General features: G+C 35.4%; 1 protein-coding gene across 1 annotated transcript in view; it reads left to right on the plus strand.

Moving 5' to 3' along the window:
* LOC118266951 (uncharacterized) overlaps positions 1 to 20597 on the plus strand; it is a 68223-nt gene that overhangs the window by 39538 nt on the left and 8088 nt on the right. The window lies entirely within an intron of this gene.

Raw genomic sequence — 20597 nt, forward strand, 5'->3', positions numbered from 1 at the left:
AAGAATGAGAAGTAGTCTTATTTTTTCCCCAGACTTACACTTTTTTGCTTTAAACAAAACTATTCTAAATACCAAACTAACAATTAATTACGAGTCTACAAATACTCCCATTGTTATCAAGATATTTTGAATTTACATCCTATGAAATTGTTAGTACAAGTATAAAAGCGTGGGTAGTATTGTCATTATTTTAAAGTAGGTAGGTATCTGTCTCTGACCTATCTGTCTGTAAACGTTAGTAGGTTATTGTTAATTGGACAATTTCTCTATGTACAGTCTGAAGATGTTATTGTCTCGAACTTAATTTAAATGTCTGGTCTGTTATTTGTTACAGTATGAGATAAATTTAACTATTTATTACTCGTATATACACTAGCGTTTACCCGCTCTACTTGCTTCCTGTTTATGAGGTATATATAGGTATAGGGTGACTGGTAATTAGTGAAAGATATTTAAATACGTGATTGTACTCTTTCTCAAAGAAACTTTTATCCTTCACTAATTACCAGTCATCTTATATAATCATATTTATGTTTTAGTAAATTATGTTCAGGGGCCGTATTATGAACTCTTATTTCCAGTCAGTCCGGCTAATTCGTATTATGAACACAATTGCCAGCCAGTCAGTGGTCACGTGACAATACAAACCGATTTCTGCACGACTTTTGGCTGGCTGGCTGGCGTTTACGCGTATTATGAACGCTATTTTGACGTTTCAATTCTCATGTTAGTTGTCAAATTACGACTTTCAAAACAATTCAATAAAAGCGTCTTACTTGCAGCTTAAACTGAATTGCTTAGTCTTGAAAAGTTTGTTTTAGGGTTTTTATTTATTGTTGTTATCATAATGTGTGAGGAATAGGTAATATTTGATTTTTTGGCAAGTAGTGACGAGGAGCCGAGGCGCCATATGGCCATACAGCGTAAAATACGCTAACAATGTGACCCATTCTCGATCGATGACCGTGAATTGGTTAAAAGGGGTAGGCTTACCGAGGATTTAGTGCGAATCTTTGCGATGTGCAAAAAACATAAAAAAAAACATCAATTGCATCCAAACATCCAGAAGATGTCAGCCAAAACTTCCCATCGACATCAACAGAAGAGGCTTTTATTGTCTGACGAAATCCGAAACTACAATGGAGAATATACCACCTCAGGCATAAATGTTCACGTGGGTGACGTGGCATTACCAAGGAAGAGGTGCACCGGCTACTCATAGAAATAAGAAAACAAAAATTGAAAATCGAAAATAAAAATTCAACAAGTACTTGTTGCAACCGAATAAAATTGCAAATAAAGGAGAAGGGGACTTTTGGGCCCAGCAGTTAACTAGTTGAAATGTATATTAAAAAAACCGTCATATTTTTCTAAGAGAAATCACAAAATATGGTACCTTGTTTCTATCTAGGAAGCGAGAAAACTTAAGTTATAATATAAAACTAAATAATCATTTATGTATAACGTACTCTGTGATTTAAACTTCTTACAACACTTCTGTCTGACATCAGTCAGTCACCGATTGACAGATGACACTCGTTCATTGTGTTTCGTTCTGAGTGCGCACGTATTTTCCATGTTTTATTGTTAAACCCCACGATCTCGGCTTTATAAAGGACTTTTGACGGATCTTGCATCTCTAAATTACCTGACTCTCTATTTTGGACAACTGTTTAATCGGATATTGACGACATGGATCGCTGTGTAAATTGTACGATTGCGACTGGTCGCAGTAACTCTATTGGCAGAAGAGTCTTGGAAGATGAGGCGATTTTATCAGTTATTCGACAGTGGCGTGCATCTCAGCCTGTATAATATGGTATCTCAGTTGGGAAAGATACTAAAAAAATATACGTACCCCGACCCCCTACACAATTCTAAGATGACATTCTCCTAATTATTGAAGATGAATAATATTTTATACTAATATTGGTGTTTTATTTATATATCCTCCTGTCCCTTTTTTAGTTTTTAAAAGGTTAGTGCCTACTGCTTCTAATGGCCTATGCACAGCACGTTTTTTAAACGCGCCGGTGCCGCGCATTTGTATCGAAAATAAGCTTAAGCTGCGTTCGAAAACTATATCTATATCACATAACGTACAAGTCCAATTTAAATTGTTATCCAAGCTCAATATTATTTGATTTATATTTCACTATGTTTTGTACGTATTGTTTTATGATATATTCTGTTTTGGAAATATATTATCTTATGTTTCAATACTAAAAGAAAACCGTAACTTACCGAAAATAAAAAATGTATACTTCCGAACGTCGCCGGCAAACATTACAAACCAGCCATAGACCAAGTGAACAATTCAGAAGGCGGCCTAATAAATGTATGTCATAATACGAATTTTAGCCAGGCAGTTTACGGGCGTGAAGTGAATTGCCTGGAACTTGCATGGATGTTTAAAAGTTCATAATACGGCCCCTGACAGTTTGAGCATTTGTGTGGCCTACCCAAATGTTCTTTTGGTTGGTATTGTTCGTCGGATCATTCAGCAACAGCCGTCAGCTGAGCTAATTCTAATCTAACACATGCGTGTTACCATCTGAACAGGTTCGCTCAAACTGCTGTGATTCTTTCCTCAAAAGACCACTACAGAGTAAACATGGACGGTTCTCCGGCATCTTTAATTGATTTTGTCTGGACTTTAAAAAAAACTATGGACTCTGAGTCTGTTTCGGCATTTCTTCTCAGAGTAGTCTGTTAGGAAATGCCGGCCTTCTAGTTATTTTAGAGATTGACGTGTAAAAGTGTAATTTTTTAACCTATTTGCAAAATAAATATCATTTATCATTTTATCGAATCAGACTTTGTTTTCCACAGTAATTATTACAGAAAACTTATTTTCTGTTGTCGTCGTAGTAAAAACTCAATTGCAAAGCTATTCTGTAACTGTGAATTTTCTCCCGACATTAGTAGAGATCAACTAATGACATGACGGATTGCTATCGAGTTTACCTCGATCTTTCTAATTGAAAATTACAGAATAACTTATCTGTATTCAATAGCCCAGCTGTTCTCTAATATGAGTTACCATAGCAACTAAAATAACAATTCTATTTATTAAATATGAAAAGCTTGTGTTATTACATTTTGTCTGAGCTAAGCCTTATAATAAAATAGACACGTTTAGCATAATTCTGGCTGCTCCCGAACAGAATTAGATCACACCTACACGCATTACATGTGGAATAACTTAAACATTGTAACAATATTTATTTTAATACTAGCTTTTCACTCGCGGCTTCGCACGCGTTTTTTGAAAGGATTTTTTTGTGAGGAGGTAAAATCATCCTATGACTTCTCCCGCCTTTAGCGAGGCAAGAGAGAAAGTCAGACTCTTATAGACTAATCGTTCTGTCCTTCGAACCGTAGCCTGGTAAAGACCGCAGTTCCAAATAGTTCACATACGATTATTTAGCTTTCTATCTTGAATATTGCGTAATGTTAGAAAGAGACAAAATATAGCCTATGTCCCTTTCCAGTCGTACGTCCTCTCAACTAACTTTACACAAAAAATCATGTCATAAACTCGCTCCGTGGCGATGTGAAGAAAAATATAAACAAACACACCTTCCCATTTAATATGGAAGCATATACAATTACATATGTATTTGTAGTGAGTTAGTAACCAAGTGATATTTTTACTCTTTAATATTTGTCAAATATAACAAGTTTCCATAGATTTATATGTGTTATTTTGAAGGCTGTAATAATAGATAGGTAAAATAAACCATTTCCAAAAATAGGGAATCGCCTTCAGTTTTCTGACAGCCAGGTAATATTCCCAAATCTCCTAAGTCTGAAAAACAGTTCAGCCAAACCCGAGATAATCGCACACAAAGATACATACATACAGGTCAAACTAACAACCTCTTTTTTTTAAGTCTTTAAAAACGAATTACTTGCTATTTATTATCAAGTACCTATTTCTTCTTTTAGTTAAGTCTTAGTTGAAAAAATATGTTAATGGATACAAACTCATATTTAAACAAAACATTAGATATTTTCAGCACTTTCCCATATCCAAAAATCTCAGTCACAACGGCGTCCATGTTTATGTTCCTCAGCACGCATTACAGCAAACATATCTGACATTAGCAACTAAAGTACCACACTTAGAATTTTTTACTCGAATTTACATACCAAATGTTACACTTAGAAAGAAAAATCGTCAGACCTTTACGATCCAGAAAGCCCTTTTTTATTTAAATTAACCGCAATCCGGTTTTAAGCCCGAAAATGAACATTAAAACCTTCCTTTAAAGAAATATTCAAAGGTAAAGATAAAAGATGCTGCCTCGACAATCTTAAAAAGATCTTTGTCGCCTCTCTGCAGGATATTACTCAGTGCGAGATTGTTATATTTTTAATCATGACACCTTTTTATTTATGAATTTCTTAAGTAAAAAAATTCTACTGATATAATTCTATTGTCGTTGCAAAGAATAATGGCGTACTAAACCACATCAAACATAAAGTGCTTTTATCAAATAGGTATTGATAGTAAAATTGTTATTAATGATACAACGTTTTGCGGGTACAGTATTGGCAATGAAGAATTATAAGTATGAAATTGGGTGACTATCCAGAAATAATCACAAATGTTTATGTATACGAGAGCTGCTTCGGCACGAATGGGTCGGCTCGACTGGAGTAGTACAATGGCCTCACAGAAAACCGACGTGAAACAACGCTTGCGTTGTGTTTCGTTGTCTGAGTGAGGTTACTGGAGGCCCAATTCCAAATCTACCTAATCCCCGATTACTCAACAAGTTCAACAACCCTTAAATTCCTAACCCCCAAAAGGCCGGCAACGCACTTGTAACGTCTTTGGTGTATCGGGTGCCTTTGGGCGGCGGCGATTGTTTACCATCAGGTGATTCGGTCTGCTCGTTTAACGGCTTATAACTTTAAAAAATCCATTTAAAATTAGTGCTTTAAAACTTAAAACCATTTACAACATAAATCAATTAACGTAGAATCAAAGCAAAGTAAAATTGACTCTATGTCTATACGACCGTAAGTTCATTATAAAAACAGAGTGCACGTCCAAAACTTCGAAGCAAAATGGCAAAACACCGTTTCGAACGCCATACAAAATTGGCAGGTGACGTTTATGCGACATGTACAAGAAAACGACGGTAATAGGATGATTTATTTAGCAAAAACGCGCACCCAAGTGGACCGATGGAGCCCGAAAAACCGAGACATAAAAATGTATTGAACATTCGAACAATTTCGCTTTATCGTAAGCACTCCTTGCTTTCGAGAGACGCAGGACATATCCTGTTGAACGAGCATAAAAAACTGATTTTTTTTACATTTGATGGGTCGACTTTTGACCGCTATTTTACCTGATGGTAAGTGATGATGCGGCCTACGATAGAGCACGTCTGCCAATAAGCAACCTATTCACTCAAGCTTTGCAGACACTAAGGTTACACCTATCAGGAAACACAGACTCCGGCAAGGAGTTCCACTCCCTAGCAGTTCGAACAAGGAAGCTTGAAGCAAACGCTTCATGCGAGTGGGTGACTTTAAACTGATAAAATGATTTAATGAACTTTAAACTCTATAGGTTTTACAGTAAAGTCGAAAACCTATCGAGGAATTTTGTCAGTTTAGGACACTTTAAGGTGCTGATGTTAAAAATCGGTGCCGAAAGCAAGCCGAAGCCGATGTGAAGTGGAATTTCGTAAGTTATCAAAGAGATCTCAGAGCTTTGCAATTTTTTTTGTATATTTTTTTATTTATCTATGCCGATATTGTTGGCTTTTGTTAAAAGGACGTGGATCAGACAGCGTTGTGTACGAGGAAATGGCTTTTGAAAAATCGAGACGGCAATAAGTCAACGACTAGAGAGGAATGCTTTACGAATATATTGACCAATTCTGCTTTGAACAGAAAGTTTCTTATAAAGAAAAAAGTTTCTCATGGTTAAAAATTAAAAACTGAACTAAGATAAATGCTTTTGTGATGGTCTAGCTTTTGTCAGCGGCTTCATCCACATTCCCGTGGGATAAAAAGGAGCTTGTCACTCGAATCAGCTCATACCCTGTCTGTATACCAAATTTCACCAAAATCTGTTCAGTTGTTTCAGCCTGATGGACAAACATCCAACATGCAATCAAACAAACTTTCACAATAATATTAGTGTGATTTAATTCGAGTTGATTAGATTTTACTATGCTTCCTTCAGATACTAAACATTAAAAAAATGGTAAAACTACTTCTAAATATTGCAACAGATTCAATGGTAAAACGATAAAGTCACTTTATGATTTTAATCATTCCAAAAACAAAAAAAAAATTACCTCTCTAGTTGCGAGCTTGAATGCAAGCCCTAGTAAAAAAACCTTTCTGACCAATTCAAAGTAACCGAATCATTACCCAATAGATTTCAAAACGTACCACAAAGTTCAGTAGATTGACTTTTACAGCGTTTGTTTGGCAAATTTAATCGATTCAGTGTTTAGAGTGCACACGCGAGCGTTAAAATAGATGTTCAGTAAATTTTAACGGTTTGCAGCGGTCCGTTCATTTCCCATAGGACGGACGAACGGACACTGAACAAACTGTGCACTATTTTAATTATGCATTTTTTAAGTGCAAGGACTTTAGATCATAGTGATGTTGACTTGTCTCTGTTCCCCAGTGGTAATAGTGTACTGTTTTTTTTTTGAGGAGGGAAAATCATCTAATGGCTTTTCTTGCCTTGTCAGATTCTACTAACGAAATATAATCACATATAGTACACTAAATATCCGCAGCTGCGGGCTACCTAGCGGGTTTACCGGGGCTTCGGCTCGAAAAACAGGAATAAAAACAGGGTGGTTTTAGTCACTAGTCAATAAGAGTCTGTCACTCCTCATCTTACCCAATACGGGACAAGTACGGTAATTGTTTGATTTCACCCCTCAGAATTTAAAACTATAACAGGACAGTCCGACATTTTCCCTCACAGCTGGCGAGCGTACCCGCAACAAAAAATAGGTAGGTACTATATTTCGTACGTTCGTAAATAAAGTCGTGACCTTTTAGGGGCGATGACCATATTGTACCGTGAACGTATGTAAGCACCATATGTGTTTTATGTATTTCATATAACAAAATATAACTAGAGGTATATAGAAGAATTGCTAGAGCTTTTCCCCAAAGGCTATTTTTATACGATTTCTCACTTTTTGTTACCATTTGGTTATGAGACTTTTGTAGGTATGCACTTATAACTAAATTGGTAAGTGACACTAACTGAGCTAGTAACTCAAGTAGGAGTTTGTTATTAATCGAAAATTGGGTATTTAACCTGGGACCTTTTGCTAGGCAGTTGCGCTTATGACCATTATTGTCAGCTGTTCTTTGTACATTCTTTACAATAAAAATAAATAAGTATAGCTTCATCCGTAGCGCGTGTCCAGAACTTAGTTTATTAAATCTTTATTATTAACTAGCTAATGCGCGTGGCTTCGCTCGCGTGCATTTTGTGACTCATAAAAAATAGCCTAAGTTACTCCTTAGTGCATCAGCTACCTCTTAATAAAAGGTTCAGCGATTTCAGAGATTAGCCAGAACAAAAAAATAGACAGACACAAAAATTGTGAAAAAAAATCTTTTGGCGTATGTATCGTATGTATATTCATATGTATGCATGTAGTAAAAAGTTATTTCAATATTACAAACAAGACCGTCCAATTTTATTTATTTTCTCTTTTAATTTACGTGGATTACGGATTTTCCTCATGTTTAATATAAAATTTAAGCCATGAGATTTGGTTTAGTATTTCACCGATAATTATTTTACGAGTAATAATGAGGACGGAACAAATATAAATACGCCATTTTTTCCTCAAAAAGGTGGACAAAGGCAAAACATACATTAATTCACTTTTCGCCGATTATATTATAAGTGAGCCATAATAATGGAAAACAAGTCTTTTGTTTTTAGAATTTTTGAAAATTGCAAAGAAAGAACATGCGTTATTCCACTCAGGAATGAGGTAGATGACTAATTTTTATTTTAATGTCTGTCTTATAGATTATTTTAAAATATAAGACACGAATTTTATTTTCTTAGGAAAAAATACATTGATTAGAAATATCGTATGACGTCACTTCTAGGTACATTTTATACGTAGAAATGACGTGTTTACTCCCCTTCTAATGGATGTATCAAAATGAATATCCCAAACTTTGATTCGTTTTATCTAAGTATTGTTTTCTTATACGACAAAATAAATAAATATGTGTCTAATATTTTCTAATTATCTAACTGACGGACTAATTATATTTTTAATTTTAATACCCGTTAACATCATTATTAAGCAATCATAAAATAATCAACTAGTCAATAGAATTTAAGCCAAGTAACTACTAAGTTACTATGAGAACTTTGTGAATTTTGAGAATAGAGAATTTAGTGAGAGTTTTGAGAGAATTTCGAGAGAATTATCATCACAGTTAAATTAGTTTTTAATACTAAATGCTGTTCAATTTTGGGTGCAAGTAAAGACGCGTTAAAATCCTAGTCAAACAAGAAATATGTTGAATATAAATGGATTTACTGAGAGAGCCCATTACTGAAAACAAACAGATCTCTTGATTGTACTGATCCAGGATATTGTCCTGTGTCCCTCGGCGCTAAGGGCCTTTTGTCTATTACATCCAACGAATTGACATAACATCACGCCAGATTTCGAAATAGGAAGACAGAAGTAGTAATAGGACTTGTTCTTGTTGCTAAGGTTTCTAGTCAAAGTCAAAGTTAAAGCATTTATGCGTTTTTTAATAGATAGAGTGATTCAAGAGGAAAGTTTTTATGTATAATACATGCATCATTTACCACCATTGCACCCATGCGAAACTAGGGTTGGGGTCTAGTAAAAAATATATGGAAAACGACGCTGCGATGATGCTGCGACGAAGCAACATAGCTCAACGAACAAAATAATAGGGTCTCCGTCTACGATAGTTCAGCAACATGATTATCACTGTATAATATATATAGGGTTCCAATTCTCCTAAAATATATTTCTGTGTATACGAAGTTATTACCTACTAAGGCTTTAAAGTAATTTAGCACGCTTTGATGTTCTAAGAATAAACTAATTGATTGATTATTTATAACTAAGTAAATCGAGATATTGTACACATCTATTAATGATGATAGTAATTATTAATATGTCATTAATTTTGATGATCACAGAGCGGATGTGTTAAGATTTAGAATAATTATATTGGTATGAATTAAAAATGAAATGAGCAACGGATTTGCTGTTCTAGTTACCTAAATATGCTTTTTTATATCAGGCAGACGGATCACCTGATGGTAAGCAATCGCCGCCGCGCATGGATACCCGAAACACCAGAGGCGTTACAAGTTCGTTACCAGCCTTTTGGGGGTTAGGAATTTAAGGGTTGTTAGGAATCTAGAATAGGGTTTGGGAAGAATTCGTAGCATTATGACTATACTATTAAAAATAGCATAAACTTCGAGTAGATTCATTAAATAATTGGAGTACCAATAAAAAAAAACCAGTGCGGTATAATAATTGCAAATTTAAACAAAAAAAATAATAACAATTAACTATTTGTCATGCAGTAATTTTCCGTCTATTAATTTAAAATACACTGTATCCTCTTAAAAATAACAATTAAAAGTATAATTATAAATAAATAATTACAATGCAACAAATGTACAACAAAAACGCACACGTATAAATAAAATGGCGCAAATAATTAAGGAATTCAGTTGGACTCCAGCCAAAACTAGGTAACCTGGAAAAATTGCCATGCACTTATAAAATTCTTTCGTTTGGAACAAAAGTTAATTGCATACCAGTATAACTGTTTTATTAAAATATATTCTACTGATTTGGCATTTTATATTGAGAGATATTAATTTTCATTTAATTCTTTCAGTTATTCCGATTATTCGATGTTATTTTATTCTTTATATATTCCGATTATTTCACGTATTTTCATCAAGTTAAATTGAGAAGCTTTGTTTAAATTTTACCTGTTCAGTTACCCTTAGTATGAGTATGCTTTACGTTAAAAGTAATCGAAACGAGAGCGCGTTCGGCGCTTTGATTGGTTGGTTTATTTGCGCCGGCCAATCAGATAAAACTTTCGGATCACATTTTTTATTTCGCTCGGTATGTTTTGATTGCATTGTTATTTGGCATGAAAATCCGTACTTTAATATAAAATTGGGGCCCAGTAGAGCTAAGCCGACCCGGAGCTGTGGACTATCTAGCGGGTTACCGGGGCTTCGGCTCGAAAAGTAGGAACGGGGTTATTTTTAGTCAGTAAGAGTCTGTCACATAAGAGTCTCGCCTCGACCAAGGTGAGAGAAGTCATTCAAGGATGATTTCCGGAGTTAACATTTCACAAAACACAATTTTCATTTCCACTTCACTACATAGTATAAAACAGTCGCTATTTTTGTCTGTTTGTCTGTATGCTTAAATATTTAAAATTACGCAACGGATTTTGATGCAGTTTTTTGTAATAGGCAGAGTGATTCAAGAGGAAGATTTATATGTATAATACAGGCATAATATATCACCTTTGCATCCATGCGAAGCTACGAAGGTCACTAGTAAAAAATAAATCAAATCGACTACATAGGTAAACAACCGTAGATTTCCATCAGCTTTACCTAGCCGACAATAATTTAAACGTTAACAAGAGCTAATCTTGCATAAAATTCTTATTTAATTTTATCACACTAACGTAAAGACGAGTTACTGCAAAGAAGGGAACAAACCATTCTAAAATGACGTAAATATATTTCCATGCTAAGGCAATAACAACTTTAAAGCATTGTAGATAAGATTGAATTTAGTTCGGTATATCGAATGATGCAATTAGCGTGCTTCATTATGCAGGGTAGAATACGTAGTTTGAACAGATGGTACGGATGCACTAAGGAAAACGGATTAGGCTGGTTGATGAGGCATTATGGTAATTTTGTAGTTGATTTACGAATATTAGTCTTATTGCATTCGTAATAAGGGTAATCCGCGTTTTATGAGTAGTGTTAGTTGGTATTTTATTTTCTTAGTTGAAACTAGAGTAAGGCCAGGTAGAGAACAGAACTACTTGTTGTAGATATTTTGTCGTCCACAGGCCCGCAACGTACGCATCGCACGCATCGTTCGCATTTCGTATGACGTCATTAGTACGCAACGCTATTAGGTTTGCCAATGAGTTGCTATACAAGACAAACAAAATCCATTGCGTGCGATGCGTACGATGCGGACCTGTGGACGCGTACCTTAACAGTACAATTATTATTAATTGTCGTTCATCAATGTCTCTCAGTCATTATCTCTTTCTCTCTCTCTCTTAGTCTCACGATGAAATCTAAAAGAGTGTAACTAAATGAATGTACCAAAATTAAAGGTAGTTTTCCGTTGTAAAAAAAGTAATAACTTTAGTGTTACTCTAAAAGATCTTAGTTCTTTTATGTCTCCTCCAAAAAGTCTCTACGTGTAAAAGCACTACGAAGTTTAGCTTTCACAATAAAAAACCAAACACATATCGCTTACAAGTCGAGTGTCGCATCACTATCTATGCATATTCCATATTTGAATTGCAGCGTTGCGCTCGCTACGTCCCTAGCCGTATCTCGAGCGCTTCCGTCGGACGTGACGTAGGCGTTTGTTAGCTCTTTCCTGTTTAAATATCCTGCGCAAATATGTCAGTGATACACTTCTCACATTGTTTGATTTTTCGTGTACAAGTGAGCATTTATTTTCACGTTTATACTCTGTGTTTGTTTCGTGGAACAGGGCGAGGGTGTGTTCTATATTTGAAATTTGAATTATGGTCGTTAAAAAAACATAATTAAATTGTAATAAAATAAACACCTTATGATATAAGTTTTTTACCCTACAATGTAGGTAAAGATGTATTTCAACATTTTTGTTTGTGTTTTAAGCAGTGACGTCATATTTACTAGTGAATAGGATTTTACACTTGTATATAAAGTTAATATATAAAAAGTAAGTACATCTACTTATGAAATATTTAAACATTTAATTTCAAAAAAATACATTTATAATATCAACAATAGACAAACGATTACAAATCATTTCACCGCGGGCGAACAACCATTAAAAATACCTTTATCCACAAATCGCTTCAATTTTTTCAGACACAATTCAAAAACGATACCACAAAACTCCTTTTAAAATCAAATACAAAGCTAAAGAAAATCGTTCAAACGATTCGATCCGATATTTATCGGTTTCTATAACAATTTTAAACTCGAGTTATCGGATAAAACATCTTCAAAGTGGATCTTTGCGTCAATTTATCGTCGTACAATGAATCTCCATTAGCGTTACTATTGAAGTTCAATTCAAAATTACTAATAGCTATTCTATTTACCGCTTCGACAATTCCATTTAGTTCTAGAGAGAGATATAGAGATTCTATCTCGGAGGGAGATCGACGAATAATTTATATTTGCAACGGTACGATTTGTCAACATCATCAGTTTTCGTGTTAATTCTAATAATAAATTGTAGGTTTTATTCGTTGTTGTTGTTGTGTATTTTGTGCTGTGTTGATCGAAAGGGGTTTTTACGCTGGGTTTTAAGTTGGCCTCGTTGGTCGACTGGTCGCAAGTGTGACTGCTGGATCAGGGGTGTCAGTTCGATTCTCGGGTCGGGAAAATATTACACTACTGAGAAATTACTCAGTAGTAAAATACCAGTATATGGTGATAGGCTCACACTCGGGTGTTTTCAATTTGTGTTAGGTCCCATTTAATCGATTAAATGGGACTTGACACAAATGGTCAAAAGTGGGTGTACATTATATAACGGCATTACGTGCTGTAACCTCTGCCTACCCCTTCGGAGATAAAAGGTGTGACGATACAATACATTTTAATTACAAAAACATGTCTCAAATAAATGTGTGATGTGTCAAATAAGTACAAGAAAATAAATGAACGGCTAGAGGACTCAATCGAAGCCTATTATGTGTGGGCCAGACAAAAATCCAGAAAATACATTTAGCCATTTATTGTTACCTACATAAGAGCCGAAAGCTATGAATTATATCCTCCTCCTATACGTCCACCCTCTTTTAGTTCGGGATTCGGCTGGAAATATCGAAAGGCTAGACTTGGAAAATAGTAAACAAGGCATCATGTACAAAACCAGTTTATCCTGATCTCGCTTTGTATGATCGTCCCTCACATTCAACGGTCAATTTATATTGGTTTTGTATAGCTTGATGTGTAAATGTCTATACATAATGTAACCAATAGCCGTTTCATTGGTTTATGAATCGGAAAACTCACTTGTGGTCCAGTTACCATATTAGGTTTCTTTTGATAGAAATTCTTAAACTCATGTTCGTAACTATGATTTTGTGTAAAAAGTACTATACTTACCTAGATAATGAACGATCGTTCTGGTTCCGGCTGTAATATGATGTGGCAAACAAAATATTTAGCATAACATGGCAGACAGCCGTTGAGAGGCAAATCACGATCAGTTCTGCGATACATCATTGGATGTAGAATAATTCAGTGATTCCGAACATGTATATTAATTAATATCGCATAAATAATGTTAAATTTAATTGGTTGTCTACCGTTGTAATTTTTGAATTAAATAAACATATACACATAATAATAGTATCTCCTCCAGTAAATTGATTTGCAAGAGAATCTGTAATTAACTATAAAAGTAATAAGTTTTATTTCGGACATAAAACCTAATAATATTTAGGTATCAGAAACAAAAAAGGCCAAAAAAACACTAGTTAATGAACAAAAACCTATTTTCTGTGAACAAATCCAATCAACATCAATACTCTTAAGATAATGAATTGTTTATGGAGATGTAAACTAAGTAGTTTGATGAGCCAATAAAATTTAAACTTAAAGGTGCTGATAAACCCGAGCGTTCACTTGAAACAGAACATCGAGCATTTACCGAACAATGAGCCTAACTAAACAGACCACCACAGGTGGGGCCCAGTAGACGCCCGACCCGGAGCTGCGAAAGACCTAGTGGGTTACTGTGTATCCTGCCCGAACCCGAGCAGGATTAGGAAATAAATGGGTGGTTTCAGTCAGTAAGAGTCTGACAATCCCTCTTACCTCACCTAAGGCAAGAGAAGTCATTGAATGATTTTCCCCCTCAAAAATTTGCTACGAGCGTTTCATAGCTCACCATCATAACTTTATAGCGAACGCTCTATACTCGTCATAAATATTCTTTTCGAAGATATCAGACTTAAAACAAGTTTACTGTGCTTTGCAGGAATGCTTGGTAGAATGCTCTTATTTTCTTTTATAGTGTAATATTCGCAATAATGCTCATTACTAGTGAATGCTTAAGTTTATCAGTACCTTAAAACAAACGTAATGTAACTTGCTCGTTACAACACTAGTTTACGAGTTCTATTTGTTTATTAACATTAACTTTGGGGAATGCTTAATGTGTATGTTACTGGCAGTTGATTTACTAACATTTCTGTTTAATTACACTTAAAAAAAATACTGTCTTAACATTAATTAAGTTTCACGGTCACCTCGCCTAGGTCGAGGATCCTGATTTTCTTAGAGGACCTTACTCTCTGTTCCCTAAAGGCGGTCTGCTAAAATTTTTACTAGAAAAAAAAAATACGGCACTGTTTTAACAACTCTTTCTTAATTTGTAAGCAAATAAACATATTAATCAGAAGATGGTAAGATAGTTTGGACATTATGTAGAAAGCAGATTTACGAAAGAAGGATAAGTAAATATAGCAGATCTGAATGGGACCGTCGGCTTAGAGCGCCCTAGACGGACATATATCGTCCAAATTGACATATTAAAGAAGGACCAAATTAAAAATACCATTAACTGATGAGCGTGCATGAAAAGATTGATGACTGTTGATGAAGACGAAAAAGAAGTATGTAAGATTCGTAGCAATTGGCGTTCCATTGTCGCTGCCTACCTCTATGATAGACAGGCGAGAGGTTATTATATAAGAAGGGAATTCTAACAAAGAAATCTCTTATAACTACTATTAAAACACATTACCTAGGTAACACACATACTACCACTTACACATAACCTTCTAAGAACTATTTCAAAATCCGGCGACATTTTATTACGCCCGACTAAGTACATAGTTTCAGACATTATGTATAACATGGATGAGGAGACTGGAGCACTACTTAATGAGGGTACTTTGAACATAATGATCCGGTACATGTGGAGATTAGACACAACGACATCTATGAACGTTGCTGTAGAACTATCAGATGTTGGGACTTGTGCAGTTATGTTTTACTAGGAGTAGTTTAATATACCCATAGTTTAATATTATATTAAAGATCGTGTGTTTGTGTATGTTTGTTACTGAATTAAAATGGCTCTTCATCGGATCGAGATGAAATTTGGAACAGGGGTAGATTAAGACCGCGGGTGAAGCTGCTGGCGGAAGCTAGGGATTTCATATAGACATCTTCTCTCTTCAAGCGGGTGTCGTCAGATCTGTCTAACTTGACTACACGTTTAAGAAATACCGGATAGTAGCGCTTTCAGGTAAAGCCGAAGCCTTAAACTGTGACCTCTAACCCATCTGCTAAGCGAGGGTAATTTGGCAAACCCTCCTATATTTAGGACCTAAATGGTCTGAAATACGATCTAGTTCCTAAATTGGAGGGACACACCTTCTAGGGAATTAACCTGTTACCCATTTAAGAAAAAATATAGAAGGCTTGGTTAGTACGTTTTTTTACAAACAAGACCCATTGTTGGGAAACCCTGATCCAGCAGTAGAGTCAGAATTAATGTATTTGTTAAAACTAACCACTGGCAGAAGTGAACAATGTAAGATAAGATTATAATACCCAACATTTAAACTACCAATGTCAATACAAAGTCAAATTATTTATACCAATTAATCCATAAATAGGTACTGAAATGTCAACAAATAAAGAATAGTCAGTGAAGCTAGATGCTCGTTCCATTCGTAGAAGGCGTCGAGGAGGCACCCGCCTTGACGCCTAATACGCCGAAATTCCGCTTGTATCAACTGCAAGCGGTCCTTTGGGGTCACGGGCGCATTGAGTGGGGACTCTAGGCGCCCACCCAGTGACCTCAGGGAAGACGGTAGCACAGTAGTCACGTGCTGCCGTGCAACTTGCACAGCAAGGCTCATGGGAGACACACGTCTCCCTAGGGAAGTGCCGTAACAGGCGTTGCACCGTAGGGCTCCGGAGCAGGTCTATTAAGAGGACCCGGTGCCCCTTACAGGTGTTGAGGGTGGCCACCGGGGTGGTTTTAGTAAGGTAAAAATCCCACACTCGTCTTTTATCACACGTCTTTTATCCCCACAAACCTAGGCGCCATTTGAAGGTTTCCCGCCGTAATAAAAAAAAAAAAAAATTAAAGATGAATCACTATAATTCAAAGCTTTAAAGCCTATAAGGAGCCTTTAGAACTCTTTAAACCACTTGTTCGTCCTCATTTCCTCATTATACACAAAAGTAGCTAAGACTGCGCTAGGTGTAACGTCTTCCAGCTCACTCGTCAGAGGTAGCACTACGGTTCATGGAGTGGAATTATGTTTTGAATAATTTATTTATGGTAATTGTATTTTTTCCCTCTTTCCCTTCCCCAGTTACCGCGCCGTTTTGACGTACCTAATTCTTGTTTTTACGCCCGTTTGAACTTTGTTAAGGAAAATTTTAAACTTCTCCTTAATTTATAAATAAGGAGCGAATTTTGGTTGCGAATCAATTTGTTTTATCGACCCCATTGACTCGGGAAGTGGAGTGTGTATCGCCATTTATGTAATTAAGAATTTGATTGTATTTGGGAGTAAAACTGGACTCCAAATTTTTTTTTAAATGTTGCCCAGCATTAGGATTTCCTCCTGTGTCGTGGGTGTATTTACAAACATACAATTTCACATGTACATGATACCCAGACTCAAAGCACAGCCACCGCGCTAACCGTGCAGTCAAATTTCATTAGTTAAAACTTGATGATTAAGCTTATTGAGTACATGAACCTCCATATTATCTCTGCCATGATCTATCACTTGAAGAAACATTTTTCTATATATATTTTTACCTGAATATTCCCTGAAGGGTTGTACTGCAATATTTGCGCAGCCATGACTCACACGATTTTGTCTTAGAATTGAATCTGCTCCCCTGGGCGCGTGCACAATCGATCACTGCTACAACATATAGACAGATAATATTTTTTCATAAAAGAAAACTTGATAAATAAATACAGACAGGTCAAGGGTGCAAGTTGGGTAGAAATTAAGAGGTCCGTTGGTATATCACTCCATAGAATAAAACAAAGTCGATTTTTCGGTCTCTTTGTATGCTTACATTTTTAAAACTATGTAACGGATTTTGATGTGGTTTTTTTTATGGATAGAGTAATTCAAGAGGAAGGTTTATAATTTATATGTATAGTACATGTATAATATATCACCATTACACCCATGCGAAGCTGGGGCGGGTCGCTAGTAGTAGTAGTAAAATAATTATTGTTTTAAATGTTTTAATCATTTAATTAAACATGGATTTTCATGGGACACCAACAAGCGATACAATTTGATAAAATAATGTGGTATAATTTGTCAAAAAGCCAATTATAGGTTTTCACGAATATAACGTTTTACATCGGATTGAAATTTACACAAACCGCTTTTCATTATCATTAGTTTATTTTTCAATAATGCATTATTTGTCAAGTTAATTTTAATATTGTTCTAGTCTGTGTTGATATTCATGGTAATATTCATTGAATATCAAATTGAATGAAATTAAAATTAAATGAGTTACAGAATTGAAGTGAGTAACAAGAATGATTATTTTTTAGAGAGAATCTTTGTTTCACGATACAAATTATTTAAAGATAATATTATTATTATTTTGTTGAGGTTCTCGTATGAGTAAAATGTACACGCAACCCCAAAAATGGAAAGACAGTACTCTGGAGAGTCGTTAAATAAGTTTAATCGAATGTCAGCCTTTGGCAGGAAATGTATCAAAAGAAATATTATTTCGTACATAACTTTTACTGTAGGTGTTGTTGGTATTTTTTAAACTCACTTCTGTTAAGTATTGTTCCTGATAAAATTACTTTCGGAGTTATTACTGCATTACTAAACTACTAAAGGATTCCGTGTTTATTGATTTAGAGCAGCTAGGTTATTCTGTTTAATGCTTAAACCTTTTCCGTGTGAGTAGAGGCTTCGATCAGCAGTGGCCACTTAAAAGCTGACGATGAGGTTATTCTGTAAACATTCGAAGTGAGCGATCGCGGTCCGCCATGTCATTGGTTGTGAGAATAATCTCAACCAATGACGAGTAGAAAGCAATGATGACGGCTGATTATGTAATCAGCCTTCATGACCTTAGGTTCGTACCTAGCAAGACTAACAATAAAACGTATTGAATAGAATTCAAAGGGAGTATAAATACAAGAATGGAGTGAATAGATGTTAGAAAATTTTCCCAACATTTATTCACCCCTCTTCTGTATACATTCACCCCTCGAATTCTTGTCACCCCGGTTTACCGTATATAGTCCAGAAGACTCTATACAAATGGGTGCTAATAATATCATAAACTACCGTAAAATGTTATGTTTATATTATTTTTCCAAGAAATTATGTAGATTATAGTTTTATTACACTCGAAAAATCAACAAACACAATTTTAACTAATCATATTTTCTTTACCACCCAAACTTTGTCCAGCCAAAATATTGTATTCAGTACTTTAGAGAAACGCTGCCAAAGTTTTGGGGGGGACTGAAATTGTAAGGCCAATTTACTCGTGTCCAGTGTGAAGCGAAGTTTAAAGTACTGGTGACATTTAATTAACACTTCGAACCATTTAGTGGAAGAAGTTTGTCCCCAGTCATTATTTTCTAAAGCGATTTAATTATTCGCGGTTGATGGGAGATGAAGGTTTTAATTAATATCGCGGTTGTTCTAACGATTACAGTTTGGGTGTTTAAGAATATTATGACGTTGTAACTAGGTATGTAGGTGACTTAATTGTTTTACTTGGGACTCGTTCAGTTTATCAAAACTTTAACTTGATAAAGTTGTTAAAAATAGGCAGGTACCTAGTAGATCTGCTTTGGCAACGTCAACGTCACACCTTTTATCCTTGAAGGGGTAGGCGGAGGTGCACATTACGGCACGTAATGCCGCTATACAACGTACACCCAGTTTTCGCCATTTGTGTTATAAATTCCATGTAATATGGGAGTGTGTCTATTGCCATATACTGACCACAATTACAGACTCCGTACTTCTATCTACTTTTGGCAAGAACAAAAAATTAATAACAAAAATTAAACAGTCACCAACAGCGCCGTTTTTAAAAATAGAATCCGAGAAATTAAATAAAGCCTTTTTAATGCAGGCACCGCAGATTTCCCACCATAATCAAAAAAGAAAGAAAATTGCAGCTAGTATTTTTCTTTGCAGTCTGAACCTCTACCATGAGTTTGAAGCAATATTTAACGGTAGCCGCTAGCGACGACGTAATATTTTTAGTATAGTATAGTTCCACAGGCACTTTTGAACCGGGACGCTAGCGACTATCGACAAATACTATTGCTTCAAACTCATGGTAGAGGAACTGGTCTATTAACTGGAATACGAGAGTACCGAGCAAGATCAGCTATCGATAATAACATAAATATCTCAAATATATTTGTTCATGTATGTAGTGGACAGAAATAAGCTGAAGTTGATGACTTTGGCTTATACACTTATTGCCTGATGATGTTCTTTATCAGTCAGTCATAGGATACCTAGTGCAGAGACTGGGATAGCTTCAAGGGTTTCCGGGACTGCGGCACGAAGTAGGAATTGAATGGGGTGATTTTATTCAATAAGAGCCTGATACTTCTGCTCGTCTCATTAAAGGCGAGATGATCCATTCAAGGATTTTACCTGTAAAAAAGTTAGTGCAGAGAAATAAACTGGTTGGTGCGAAGCTTGAATTCAATGGTAAAATTTGTTTGATACTCCTATCTCTATAGTTACTCCATGGAAATCCTGTATTTATAATATTATAGAGGTTTTTCAACACGTCGTTCCCGGAACATAGAGCCGACACAAAATTTGTTCCCATAAAATCTTTAAGGATTTTCCTGAATCCCACTTGTTTACGTAAAAGCTAAAATGTATTGAATCCCGCCTAATAAATAATTCAGTGATTTTTGTGTACACAGGGAAATTGTGCGTAAAAATATTCGTTCGTTCAAATTTATAATTTTGTAGAAACATGTGTATCTTTGTAGCCAGTATAAACTATACTTTATTTGAATATTTTCCTTAACCCAAACTTATGTTAAAGTTTACCATACCACAAGGGTATGTTATGAATTATGAAGGTGTTGGCTATTCTTGAATGTGCGGTTGGTACGGTGGCTTGGTAACTGGCAGTCGCTTAAACCTTCATATAAAACAATGTATCACTTATCACAACTTTATCTACGCATATATGTATGTATATGTATTTGCCACTTGTTGTTTCATGCTCTGCAAAATTCCTTTAATTGATATTTTCCGTGGAT

This window comes from Spodoptera frugiperda, chromosome 23, assembly GCF_023101765.2.
Source record: "Spodoptera frugiperda isolate SF20-4 chromosome 23, AGI-APGP_CSIRO_Sfru_2.0, whole genome shotgun sequence".
NCBI lineage: Eukaryota > Metazoa > Arthropoda > Insecta > Lepidoptera > Noctuidae > Spodoptera > Spodoptera frugiperda.